This window comes from Polypterus senegalus, chromosome 1 (assembly GCF_016835505.1).
Source record: "Polypterus senegalus isolate Bchr_013 chromosome 1, ASM1683550v1, whole genome shotgun sequence".
Taxonomy (NCBI): domain Eukaryota; kingdom Metazoa; phylum Chordata; class Cladistia; order Polypteriformes; family Polypteridae; genus Polypterus; species Polypterus senegalus.
Genome location: NC_053154.1, coordinates 77,587,139 through 77,598,845, shown reverse-complemented (window position 1 = coordinate 77,598,845; position 11,707 = coordinate 77,587,139).

Below are 11,707 nucleotides of genomic sequence, written 5' to 3'. Positions count from 1 at the left end.
ACAGTGATACATGCTTTTATAACATCTCATCTAGAGTACTGCAATGTACTTCTTTTTGGAATTAGCCAGGCTTCCATTGCTCGCCTACAGCTAGTGCAAAATGCTGCTGCTCGATTTTTAACTGGCACAAGAAAGCATGAGCATGTTACCTCGATTTTGGCTTCCTTCACTGGCCTCCAATTCGTTTTCGAATCCATTTTAAGATCCTTGTATTTGTTTTTAAATCTTTTAATGGTTGTGCCCCACTTTATTTGTCGGAACTGCTGCACCCTTACGTACCGTCTCGCTCTCTCAGGTCAGCAGACCAGATGCTTTTACGTGTTCCCAAGGCACGATGCAAACTCCGAGGTGATCGAGCTTTTTCAGTTGCAGCCCCATAACTCTGGAACGATTTGCCATAGCACGTTAGGTAGGCTCCTTTATTAAATGTCTTTAAATCCTATTTAAAAACACATTTTTACTCTGGCTTTTAACCCAGTATGATATGTTGGCTATCTGTATACTTTTTATTAAGAATCTCTTCAGTTCTTATGTGTGTATGTGTTTCTGTTTCATTTGCCCTTTGGTTTTGTGTGTCTGATATGTTGGGTTTTCTTTTTTTTTTATTGTACAGCACTTTGGTCAGCCTTGATGTTGTTTTTAAAGTGCTTTATAAATAAATAAATACAAATTATGTACCATCATATAAACATAAAAGTATTATTAGTATTGCAAAGCATCTTTGTACAAAGATATGGAGATGTTTTATACCATCCCACATAAACCTGTCCAGATTCAAACCAAATGTCTTCAGTGATTGACCTTGCTCTTTGTTGACAGAAATGGCAAAACTAAGTCTGACAGGAAACTGTAGGCGTTTTAAACTGAATGGAGGATCTGATGGAATCATTGGAATTTTTGATCTTTTTGATTTTGAACTGCTTCGGAGGCCCTGCCTAGTGCTTTTTTCCTCTTTGGTGGCGCAACTCTCTTTTACGCAATATATTTGAATGTGGAAGCAGTGACATTTTGAAACTGTCAGTCACAGTAGTTGGTCTACTTAGAAAAAATTCTAGAAATGTTACAATATATTGGGGTATCTAGAAATTTCCTAGGTGGCATGGCTCTGTTCTTGAAAAGAGTGTCATGCCACCAGATCAATTTAAAATTGGCAATGAACAAAATACTGTATTTACATCTTAGGGATGTAGTTGGAAAAGTGGATTATCTGGGAAAACCCCAGCAAACGAAGAGACATGCTATTAATAATAGCAATATAAAGTATATAGAATATTCAATATAAAAACAATTTTTATGATGCCATTTTTATTAGGATACAAAGCTGGAGGAAGTACATAACAAGTCAAACCAATTAAAAAAATAATAACATAAAAAACTAATGAACAATCCATCTAAATCCCAACAAACACCCTCCTATTCCCCTATCTGCATAAATTATCAGACAAATCTTCTGTTTTGAGAAGTTAAGAGGAGGAGGTGTGAGGTACCACAGCAGACCCCCAACAGAGAGAGGAAGAATCACTGGCCAAAGTGAAGAGTGAGTTTTCAATGTTTGACCCTGATGACTTCTTTGGCGATTCTACACTTATGGGGTGTATTGATAAAGGAGATGAGACAGAGTAGAGAAGTCAGGTGGAGGACTTTGTTTCTTGGAGCAAAGAGAATTGTCTGCATCTTAACCTCAGCAAAACCAAGGAAATGGTTATTGACTTTCACCGCACCAAAGAGCCACTATGTCTGGTCACTTTTCAAGGAGTGGATTTAGAGGTGGTCCACTCCTACGTGTACTTATGACTCCATGTCAATGACAGGTACGTCTGGCCTTGGAACAAAGAGGAACGATATATGAAAAGGCAGAGCAGGCTCTTTTATTTCAGGAGACTGCTTTCCTTTAATGTGGGAAGTGACATCATTCACATCTTCTGTAATTCTGTGATGGCCAGTGCGATGTTCTGCGCTACGGTGTATTGAGCCGGTAACATCACTTCAAGAGAGTCCCACCAAATCAACACGCTAATTAAAAAGGCAGGCTCAGTTATAAGACACACTTTGGACACTTTGGAAGTCGTAACAAAGGGGAGAATTAAAACAAAGCTGAGTGCCTTTATGAACAATGCTGCACCTCTTCTCTCTGACACACTAATACTGAGGACTTTCAGCCAACAAATTATTCTGTGGAAATGTGTCAAGAAATGCTATGGGGGGGCTCCTTTATACCAACAGCAATATGTCTACGTAATATATTAAACTTTCTTTCTTTTTAATTTTATGGCTTTTTGTTCATTCTGGGCTGTGTGTGTATCTATTTATTTATTTATGCAAATAAAATCCACCAAATTTCCCCCGGGGACAAATAAAGTATCTATCTATCTATCTATCTATCTATCTATCTATCTATCTATCTATCTATCTATCTATCTATCTATCTATCTATCTATCATTGTTTTTATTATAATTTATCAGGGAGGTGTTTTGGTTTTCTGTAATAGTATAGAAAATTAATGTTAGAGTAGAACAAGTAAAGATTTTACTTGCTATTGATATTAGATATTGTAATCTTATCAATGCCCCATAATACCAAAATGCAGCTGTTAGAAAATTAACAATAGTAATTGTAGGACACCACACATATAATAACATATCCATCTGAACAAAGTGGTGACTTACAGCAATCCACTCTACTTAACTGAAGATAACTTTGTTTAGAATATAAATAGTAGGTTTGGTTTTATTAACATAAATTCTACTCCAGATATTTCTGCAGCAGTATTCAGTAAATCATATAAAACATATTTGTGGAATCAACTTGTTTTCTACTCTATGCACAAAAGAAAAAGTAAACTACGAGTCTTACAAAATAAACTGATTAGATAGAATTAAGTTTGCCTATGACCCTGCTCAGGATAAGCAGGTTTAAAAGATGGATGGAAGGATGGATGGATTTCTAAATTTAACAAAGAATATGCATGCCTATAAAATCCAGACCTCTCTCTATACAGAAAACTTACCAAGAAGAAGTTAACCTGTTGTCTACTAGTGACAATACATAATGATGATTTTATTATTATTGTATATTTGGTTGATGCCTTTCTCCAAAAAAAAACAGACAGGTTAAGTGATTTAGTCAAGGTCAGAAAGTGAGTACTATGTCCTAAACATACTTAAATTTTATATTTAATCATTCCCCATTGATTGTACACTTAGGATATATTACTTCCACATTACTTGTTGAAATCACTATTGAATTATTTTTAGTCTACTTCTTTTCTCACCCATAAATGCTCAGTTCTGAACCAGAACTCTGAGGTATTTAAACATAAGCAGAACTAACAGTCTGCAGATTTTATGACAAAGTGATTCTTGCCTTCAGTCTTTCTGAACTCCTGTGAGTGTGGGTTTTATCTAAAGTCATTTCATGTTTAGTGCTTAATTCTTACTATAACTGATCACATTGCTTAGTGGGTTGTCCTTTTTAATGTTTTATTGTAAAAAAATCTGAAACATGTACTTCTTGCCAAAGCTTGAAATGCTTAGGTATTCAATTTTTTATTTTAAATTGACCCTGTTCTACTCAGGTTGCTTCCTTAATTACAGTACATCCATTAGCTGACATCATTAAATGATGAAGAGGAGCAGATACTTCAGTGTCATAGTCACTGGCCTTCTAATTTGTAAAAAAAATGCTTCTTAATGAGCAGATACATGACAATGGCAGCAAGGTATGTAACTGCTCTATTCAGTATCCGTGGTTGTCTGTACCTGTGTCTACACTGCTTACTGGTAATCATACACACTTAAAATACAATACAATGCAATTTATTTTTGTATAGCCCAAAATCATACAAGGAGTGCCGTAATTGGCTTTAACAGGCCCTGCCTTTTGACAGCCCCCCAACCTTAACTCTCTAAGAAGATAAGGAAAAACACCCAAAAAAAGCCCTAGTAGGGAAAAAATGGAAGAAATCTTGGGAAAGGCAGTTCAAAGAGAGACTCCTTTCTAGGTAGGCTGGGCTTGCAGTGGGTGTCAAAAAGTGTGGTAAATACAATACACAGAACAGAACATAAGCAATCCGCAATACAATATAATAGTACAATGGAAATATTACAAGTACAGAACAGAAGTCAACAGTAGATGATATCACATAATAGGATTTGGATTTGTTGAGTCCTGGAGACCTTGGCCATCAAGCTGCCTCCCCCTATTGGCCATTCCATAGCTGAGTCAGCACTGGATCAGCCAATTGGAAGAAAGGACCATTCTACCCACCAATTCCTGCAATCCCCTATCTTAGATGACTTTACATTAGGCAGGCAAAACAATTTGCCAGGTGTGCAGTGGTACCAAGTACCACATTTGAGTACTGAGAAGAGAAGCAGAATATGTGAGGGTTAGTAACAAATTCTAACTATATTATTACTTATGTTTTAGTGCTAATGACCAACAACAAACAGTTTGTACAGTTAATCAGCAGCTCTAGTCAGGATATACTGTACTAAACTGAAGTAGTGAGTATTCAGCTGGGATTTGAAAGCTGAGACCGAAGGGTCATCTCTTATAGTAGCAGGCAGACCATTCCACAGTTTAGGTGCCCTGTAACTAAAAGCTTGACCTCCAACTGTTATTTTATTAATCCTTGGAATCATAAGCAGACCAGCATCTTGAGATCTTAATGTACGTTCTTGTTTGTAAGTCATAATAAGTTCAGACAAGTAAGCCAGACCTTGGCCATCTAAGGCTTTATTGTTAAAAGGAGGATTTTGAAATCTGCCCTAAACTTAACTGGGAGCCAGTGTAAGGATTTAAGAACTGGAGTTATCTGTCCCTATTTTCTTGTTCTTGTAATAATTCTTGCAGCAGCATTTTGGATTAACTGGAAGTTGTATAAGGAACAATTTGAACATCCAGTGAACACCGAATTGCAGTAGTCAATCCTACTAGAAATTTCTTAATTAATTTCTTAGAATCCCATTTATTTAGAAAACACCTTAATTTGCCAACATTTTTAAGATGGAAGAAACATGATTTAAACAACTTTGTAATATGAGTTTAAATGACATGCTAGAGTCAAAGATAACTCCTAGATTGCGGGCTGATTCAGTAATATTAATGGTGATTCCAGCTGAGTTAAATGATGACAAAATATTGTTACAATCAGCGTCATTCCTTCCAATAGTTATCATCTTTGTTTTATCTGTGTTTAAAGACAAGTAGCCCTCCTCCATCCACTCCTTTAATTCACTAACACAACCAATTAAAGACAACATTGGAGAAACTTCATTTGGTCTAAAAGAAAGGTATAACTGGGTGTCATCTGCTTACGAGTAAAAATTAACATTATGTTTTCTAATGATAAATCCTAGTGGAAGCATGTAAAGTGAAAACAGTAAAGGTCCCAGGACTGAGCCTTGCGGGACACCATATTGAACGTCTGTGCATAATGATGGAGTACTGTCAGTACATTTATGTACATGCTGGAATCAATTTGATGAATAAGAGCTAAACCAGACAGGACAGTGCCTGTATGCCCAATGTCAGTATCTAGTTAATGCAGTAAAATAGAATGGTCAATGGTGTCAAACGCTGCGCTTAAGTCTAACAACATAATTACAGTGGAGTTTCCTTCATCAAAGGATATCAGAATTGCATTTACAACATGTGTTAGTGCCATTTCTGTACTATGACCAGTGCAGAAGACAGACTGGAATTTCTCAAATAAATTGTGATGCGTAAGATGTAACTGAAGGAAGTTGGTGACTACTTTTTCAAGTATTTTAGAGAGAAAGGGTAAATATAAGAGCAAACTCAACAGAGAAGAGTAAATTACAAGAAAACAACAAAAGTATTTAAAGCTACGTCAAAGCTATGACACCAGCAGCCATACCACAGCCACTTCAGAACAGGTCATCCACCTGAAGGTAAGTGGGTTCAGGCCCAGCCTGTACTTGGATGGGAGACCAACCAGAAAACAGCTTGGGTTTGCTGCTGAAAGAGGTGTTGGTGTGGCCAGCTGGGAGTGCTTACCCTGTGGTCTGAAAGTCGATCCCAATGCCCCACTGCAATGACAGGGACACTGTGCTGTAAAAATGGTGCTGTCTTTTGGGTGAGATGTAAACCTGAGATCCTGACTCTCTGTGGTCATTGAAGATCCCTGGGTATCTTTCGTAAAGAGTGGGTGTATCCTGAGGTCTACACACTGCCTTGTCATTCTGCCCTGCTAAACATCCACTGTCTCTGATTGGTTAGCTCTCTCACCCTTTCGCCACCTAATAGTTAAAGTGTAGTGAGTGTACTGATGCCAAATGGCTGCTGTTGTATCATCCAGGTGGATGCTGCACATTAGTGGTGGTTGAAGTGGATCCCTACTCTATGTGTCAAGTAATTTTAGTATCTTGAAAAATGCTACATAAATGTAATGAATTATTATTATTAAAGCATACAAATATTTCTGAATTTTGTAAAAATATTCAAAGGCCAGAAAATTACACAATGAGGTCAATTAAAAGTAAGAAAGGTACACTGATTGTGAAACAGGCTGGAATGAAAAATGACTGAATTTGACAACTACTGTTATTACATATGGTACTGTGTTACCTAAAATTTAAAAAATGCTGCTGTGCAACATGCAGAACTACTGGACTACCTGTTGTATTTCACTTACCCATTCAGGAAAAATGACAATGATTATTTCCTGACAGATTCCTGAAATGCCTCAGGTGGATTGTTTCTTGTCAGCAGAAGGTGCATTGAAAACCTATCGCCTTATGAGAGAGTGCAGAACCAATCAATTTTGTTGGATTTCCAGGATGTAAACTCACACACTGATTTTTCAGCCATAACAATTAAACAAAGTGTGTACTGTTTTCAAAGGCTGTCCCGTTCTGCTGTTTATCTGCACACAATAATTCTTATTCTCAGCTCCAATTCCTGATGTAAGCGAGAAAAGCAACCACTTAAGAGCCACCAATTCACATAAAGCGGGGTCAAGTGCGGTGAGCGCTCCTGAAAAGTCGAAACTGCCCTGATTTGTTATTGTAGATTTATGTTGATGTTATCTAAACTAAAAGCATTTTTAAAATGGGGTTTAAGATCTGAGCACTACAGTCTGTGTGATGGTTAAACACATTTTTGCTGTGTTTTTAATCTGGGGATGAAAGTTTCAGGTCCTTATGCACATGTCTACTATCCAGAAATTCATATTCTGAACCTGCTTTTTGCAGTTGAAGGATATCAAGAGGCAAAGCCAGCCTACCCTGACAGTATCAGACGAAAGGCAGGCTCCAACTATAAATGGGGCACCAGTCTATTTTTGGGCACAGGTCTGCCTAACCTAAAGTGTACAGGCTCTCTCAGCAGCATCGGACAATGGACAGGAACTAACTGGTTACGGATCACTAGGGTGGGCACTCAGATTTACACTTATGAGGCCAATAGAGCCGATAATTAACCTATCAAACATGCAGTTGGAATGTGAAAGGAAAGCCCACTCTAACATGGGGAAATCATGAAACTACAAGCAGTGACAAGATGTGGGTTTCAACCCAGAACTCTGGCGCAGGAAGGCAGGGTGCTACTAGTCCATAAGAATGTTGTTACCTTTTTAAATTTATCTTGTTTTTTTACTACTCCTCTTGTTCCCGGTCTCATTCTGTACAGCAGGCCTTCTCAATTTCAGTCCCAGGGGCACTTGGGCTGCAGGTTTTTGTTCTACATAGTTTCTCAATCATGGAGTCATCTTACTTTTAATTGCTCTCATCGTTCAGCTAGTTGGTCTTTTTTTGTCTCTTCTTCTGCATTCAAGAAAGCATGTGATTTACTTCTATATGAAATTTGCAAATTAGTTTTGCTCTAAACACCCAACTCTGTTCTACTATTTTCTGTTAATTCCACTTTTAATGTGGTATCTGCTCCCTTCATGGTGTCCTATTAATGACAACCAAAGCAGACACTACAGCAAACAACACAGGATGACGAAAGGCTTCAGTAACATCAGTGTTAGACCCACTAGAATGCTTATAAGTAAATGAAATAACTGCAACACATGGGAAAAGCGGAATGAAAGCTAAAATGGTGATGAAACTCTGAAAAATTAAGATAGAAAAACACTAATTACTCCCTTGTAAATTATATAAATGAGTTCTACATTACAGCAACGAAAAATAATCATTTCTAGTTTGCTACTAACAGGTAGAAACTAAATGTGTGAAGCACTGCTGTACAGGACCAAATAGAGCTTATTAGGTTCACTGTCAGGAGAAATTTAGGAAGATGTTTCAGTTTTGGGCTAATTTAGAGTTGAATTATTTTAAAAAAGAAAATGAACAAAGACCATACAAAAATGCAAATGTCAATTTTTCCTAAACAATCATTCCAAATTTGATCCTGTATAAAAACATATCGTCAGGTGGTTCTTCTATTTACAAGCTTGTTCAGTTCCTTTGAAAGTGACACAGACCCTTCTGGGTATTTCATTCTTTGGCATAAGGCATGGTAAAGCAAGAGAACAACATGTTCGATTAAACTGGCGTCACTCCATGCCCCGTGTTAAGAAATTAAGCAGAATGCAATACAAGAGCTTCCCAGGATGCAGCTCTGCCTTAATTCTTTTATTTATCCATGACAAAGACATTCACATTAACTCATTTGATGTGCAGAAGCTCCCATCCTTAAAATGCTTTTCAGCTGCCATAACTAACAGCTGAAACAGACTAAAGTGGGTATCATGAGTTCAAACATGGTGCATGGAATGGTAATACCGCCATCTGCTGTTCAGAACATGACATTGTCAGTTTGCATATTTTCTCACTAACAACATTTGTTGTTTTAGCCACATATTACATACTGTTGGATGGCACGTTGAAGCAGTGTTAGCGCTGCTGCCTCGCAGTTAGGAGACCCAGGTTCGCTTCCTGGGTCCTCCCTGCATGGAGTTTGCATGTTTTTCCCGTGTCTGTGTGGGTTTCTTCCGGGTACTCCGGTTTCCTCCCACAGTCCAAAGATTCTAAATTGTCTCTAGTGTGTGCTTGGTGTGTGTGTGTGCCCTGTGGTAGCCTGGGGTTTATTTCCTGGCTTGTGCTCTGTTTTGGCTGGGATTCACTCTAGCAGACCCCTGTGACTCTATAGCTAGGATATAGCGGGTTCGATAATGGATGGATTACATACTGTATACAGTTACTGAGCAAATTATTAGAAACGCTCCTTTTGTTCTCGAAACAGCCACAGTTCTTCATGGTATGGATTCTACAAGATGTTGGAAACATTCCTTTGAGATTCTGGTCCATGCTGACAGGACTGCATCTCACAATTTCTGCAGTTTTTCCGCTGCACATTCATGCTGCGAATCTCCCATTCGACCCACATTTCAAAGGTGTTCTAGATCTGGAAACTGGGAAGGCCACTGAAGAACATTGAACTCGTAGTCATGTTCATGAAACCAGTTTGCGACATTTTCTTTGTGACATGGTACATTACCATGGTACATAAGATGGGTAAATTGTGGCCATGAAGAGTGCACATGGTCCACAACAAAACTCAAATAGGCCATGGCATTGAAGTAATGATTGATTGATTGATTCCCCACACCATTACACCACCAACAACAACCACGTTTTGAAACAAGGAAAGTTAGTTGCATGAATTCATCCTGTTGGCACCAAATTCTGATGTACGTACTGATGCATCAGAAGTCGAGATTCATCAGACCAGGCTCAATTTTTTTCATTCTTCAACTGTTTAGTTTTGGTGAGCCTCTACCCACTCCAGCCTCAGCTTTTTGTTCTTGGCAAACAGAAATGGAATTCGATCTGGTCTTCAACTGTTGTAGCCCATCCGCTTCAAGGTTCAACATGTTGTGCATTCTGAGGTGCTTTTCTACTCTCCACAGTTGTCCAGAGTGAGTGACTGTAGCCTTTCTGTCAGCTTATACCAGTCTGGCCATCCTTCCCCAAACTTTCTCATCAACTAGGTGTTTTCATCTGTAGAACCACCACATTTTTTTTTGCACCATTCTGAGTAAACTCTAGAGTGTTATAAATGAAAACGGGAGATCAGCAGTTGCAGAAATGGCCAAACCAGCCAGTCTGGCACCAACAATTGTGCCACAGTCGAAACCAATGAGATATCCTAATGGTAAACCTTTTTAACTTATCCTTAGTCAGTCATGTTTACATGCTAACTGGTTATTAGAGAAACCTTTCTAATTGCATTAGCATTGCTGAAACCTGTTATTCTACTCACTTGTATTGCAAGGTCCTGGCATTCCTAAAATTCACTTTTGGTTTCAGAAATGGCCAAAATGAAACAGCTTTCTACAGAATCATATCAGCCTATTGTATTTTTTATTTTATTTTTGTTAGAATGAAGGTTTATTAAATGTGACAAATGGCTAAGAAACTGAAGATTTCATACAAAGGTGTATATTACTGTCTTGTGAGAATTAGACAAACTGCATCTAGCCACAGAAAAAAAAGGTGAAGGCCCACATTCACAACTGCATAAGAGGAGAAGAACATCAGAGTGTGTAGTTTGAGAAATGAACGCCTTAGAGCTCCTACTTTAAATACATGCCAAATACCAGTGCCATGTTTTATTACATAATGGATTGATAGATTAGCAAATGGGCCAATTATTCGTTCTTCCCTCAACTAAGATTTTCTTTACCAAACTAAGACAATTGATAAAAGAAGCATTATTTAATTTGCAATGGCTGCGTTCCCCTACAAGATCACAGAGTCAACTGAATCCAACTCAAAATTAAATGGCATAAAGCAGCAACCCAAGGTTTTGCTGTTGAGGGCCCGGCTTATCAGGGGTGCTGACAAACACCGCACAAGAATTTAGCATGGGAGGAAGTCTTTGAACTGGGAAATTAAATATGTAGGTTTAGAGAAATTTTATGTGAATGCTTACAGAGCAAAACATATTTTACATCAAAAACATCTCTATCAGCGAGCAAATATCGAATTGTGGGAGTCACCAGAACTAAGTTCAAGTTAAAATACACGCCATAGGTAAACAGGGTAATGAAATACTTACTTGTATGCCACCATCCACAAGTTAGTGACAGTAGTACAATAAAAAAACAGGCAGCATACATTAAATATAGAATCATATACAGTATAAAAGCAACACTCATGCAGATATCAATGACCATATAACAGGGGGATTGAAACATCCCCTGAATCTACTGGTGCAATGCTAATGCTCCTGCAACAGAGGACAAAGAAAGGTGACAGTGCAGGATGGCTCCAGCCTAATAATAACAAAGTCAGTGTGTTTTATGTGCAGCCTGTTCAGTAATATTCTGTGTGTCCTTCACCTTCCACTGTGTGGTCCTGAGCAGAGTAGGTTCCATAATGGGATGTAATGAAGTCAGAGAGGGTGGAGTACACTGTGCACCTGTAGAAGGTGGTAAGCGTGGACAGTGACGTCTAAGCTAATATATGTACACTGTGGTATAACAGGTCTGCGGCTTCAAAAACACGGCCAGTTTGAAATCCAGATAGGCATGTCAGTCTCCGTGGGCGCGATCGCACCAACGTGGGAAGTTAATGAGGTAATTGGGGTGAATCGCACCTGCACGTGAGGGTATGATCGTTCTCAATTGTTTCATCGGCTTTCTGTGGCGTATGATTAAAACGCTGCACCCACGGAGCCGTATATGTAGGGGCCGGCACAGGGGGATCAAGACAAAAAAAAAAAGAGGGAGAG